The sequence below is a fragment of the Cyprinodon variegatus genome, unplaced genomic scaffold (genome assembly GCF_000732505.1).
Source record: "Cyprinodon variegatus isolate N-32 unplaced genomic scaffold, C_variegatus-1.0 Scaffold732, whole genome shotgun sequence".
Classification (NCBI taxonomy): domain Eukaryota; kingdom Metazoa; phylum Chordata; class Actinopteri; order Cyprinodontiformes; family Cyprinodontidae; genus Cyprinodon; species Cyprinodon variegatus.
Window position 1 is genome coordinate 313408 of NW_015151185.1, and position 3210 is coordinate 316617.

Here is a 3210-nt window from a genome sequence, read left to right on the forward strand (position 1 = left end):
CATGTGTTGTGAATTCGAGCTATAGAAATATAATGGATAGAATCGAATTAACTAACCAGCCTGGTAACCAACCCAACTAACTAGCCTCACTGACCAACTGTTCACCAACCCGACCTCAGTGGGAGGTCAACTTTTCTGCCCAGAAACCTGCTCTCTCCACCTGTAGAGCTGGATCAAACACGTGACTCCATGCGGAAGTGGAAACAGCGAAGCAAGTTGTCAACAGCTGAGCTTTTCCAGAGATCGTCTGTAAACAAGATGTCCACTCCAGACACTGGCTAAAACACGAATTTAATTGTATTATTTTAAGTTTAAAACAAAAAAAAAGTATTAATAAAAAAAATCAAAACATCGCTTTGAAATTGTGGAACTATTTTCCACGTCGTTTCATAAGAAACGAGATCGAGATATAAGCGAAAAAACAAACTTTGTTAGAAAAAAAACAAAAAATGGTCAGAAACTCTCTGGGCTGCATCAGTTCAATGTTCAGTCTTCCTGTAAAAATACACCTAAATGAATAAAATCAAATAAAATTATGTCATCATTTGCTAGATAGACACGGGCTTCCATTTGTACTTTAATTTATTGATGGAAAAAAAGCAAACGATTAAGGAGCTTAACTATAAACTACAAAACCAAAAAGATGCAAACTGAAATATTCAGTAAAAACGCCAGAAAATTAACCCAGAACATCAAAATGTTCTATATAAGAGGCTTTTAAAAAATAAATAAATTACAAAATATGTCAAAGAAGGAATTATATCAGATTTTCTGATATGGAAAAGTTTTTAATAATAATAAGAGTTGTATGAATTTAAATGTCTTAATATGGAAAACAAAGGTATTGATTTACTGTATAATCAAAATGTCAAGAGGAAAAACATTTATTAGATATATATGCACATTTAGATTTTCTGTACATGTAAATATAAAACAACAACAACAAATGACACAAATACTAATATTACTTAAAAGAAAATACAAAACTGATTTTAAAATATTATGATTAAATTTCAGTGGATAAAACAAAAATTACTGCCCACAAATAACTTTTATTATTTTATTATAGCTTCATTGGTATTTATATATATATTTTAATTTCTAAAATATGTTAAGTTGCGCCTTAATGTCTCTGATGAAGGTTAACTGTTAGAAATGATGTTTATGTTTGTGAGGAGAAAACAGGAACAGCCTGATTGAACGTTAATTAATCCAGTCCTGAAAACGGGATCAGAGTGAGACATCTCGCTGCGCTTCCTATCTCTGAGCAGCTAGCAGCGGCGGCTAATCCGGCTAGTGGCGGCGATGGCGGAGCTGGTGCAGGGACAGGCCTCGATGAACCAGCCGGGGCTGAAGTCAGACGGCCTGGTCGATGTTCTGCAGAGGGCCCGGCAGGTAACAACTCCTCCGGGGTTCGGAACACACCGGTTCCGGGTGGAGCCGCGGGGTTTGGACCGAGTCGGAGCACTTTTCCTGCTCTTTGAGCTGTTGCTGCTCCGAACTTCTGCTCCGCAGCACAAACACGCCTAGCATGCTAACTAGCCCCGAAAGCCGCTCGGAGTTGGACCGGAGGCCGGTTCGGTTCGGTCCGCTTCGTCCCGCCTCATGCGGGTCCTCTGCTAGTTTGGGGGGAGTTTATGGGACTGTCAGCGGGAGGGGGGTCTGCTGGAGGAGCGGGGCGGGGGGGGACCCAAGTTTTGGCCACACGTGTCACAGAGTCTGCGGGGAAACCTGTTGGTTCCGATGGGTTCGGAGGAGCCGGAGAGCCGCTCTACCAGGACCCCGCTGCGGTTCCGATCCACACCGGGGCAGCAGAACCGGACCTGCTGAACTAGAAAGTAGGCTGGTGTTATGCAACAGGCGGGGGAGGGGGGACGGGGTCACCTGCACAGGTGGGTCCGCCCGAACCGAACCGAACCGAACCACACCTGTACAGGCAACCAGAGGTTCTGGTTGTGATCCTGGAAATGGATCCAGAACAAACGAGTCAACAAAATGAACCAAACAGAACCAGATAGAACCAACCAGGTCCAACCAGAACCAGACAGATCCATACAGAACCAGCAGAACCAAACAGAACCAGCAGAACCAAACAGAACCAGCAGAACCAAACAGAACCAGCAGAACCAAACAGAACCAACAATATCAGCAGAACCAGACAGATTTCAACGGAACCAGCAGAACTAAGCAGAACCAAACAGATCCAGCAGAACCAAACAGATCCAGCAGAACCAAACAGATCCAGCAGAACCAACCATTCTCTCCAGGTTGTTTAAACCGGGTCGGTTCTTCACAGCACAGAGAAATAAATAAATAGAAGTGAAGTGGAGCCGATCATCTGGGCCGGTCCGATCCTCCCCTGGTTCTGAAACGGTGCCGTCTGGTTCAGGTTGTTCTGGACTCTGGAGAGCAGAACCTCAGCAGGCATCAGAACCAGGCGGCGCCGCTCAGCCTGCTGATGTCATCGCTCTACATGGCATTGATTTCCACCCAACATCAGAGCGGTTCTGACCCGATCGGGTTCCCCAGCAGACCAGAGATGTTCTCCCTCAGGGATCCAGAACAGATCCACTCCGGGTGGTTCTGTTCTGACCCACCCACAGGTCCTCTGTGGATGAAAAGGCCAAAAAGTTCTGACAGAATTAGAAACGGTTCTGGGTCCATTTTTTTGGGTCTGGTACCGACTGATGTTTTCAGTCTTCAATCTTTTATTTCTGAGGTTTTTAATCAGAACCAAGAACTAAAACAGAAACTACTGGACTGATGGAGCTGACCCGCTGGCCCGGTTCTGGGGAACCAGAACTTCCTCCTAAGAACTTTAATAGCAGGAGACCTTAAAGGTGTAGAGGAGGTTCTGGGGGGATCATCCAACCGGGTTTCTGAGTGTCATTAAAAATCATTTAATTATTTTTTAAATGAAGGCTTTAATTGACATTCAAATTAATTAAATGTGAATATCCCGGCATTTCAAATTCTTTAATTAAAAAATAACAATAATAAAAAACTGTTTCATCGACTATATTATCTCAGATATATCTGGTTCTGCGAGTTTGCGCGGAATTGTTTCCGGTTGATCGTAAAACCGTTTGTTCGGAAAAGAAGCTGGAGGCGGAGAAAAAGCTGGAGAACGGGAAAATGCGAATTTCAACAAAAGTGGCTGAAAAACGAGGAATTCAGGACATCATGGCTGCAGCCTGTCCACCGTAAAGA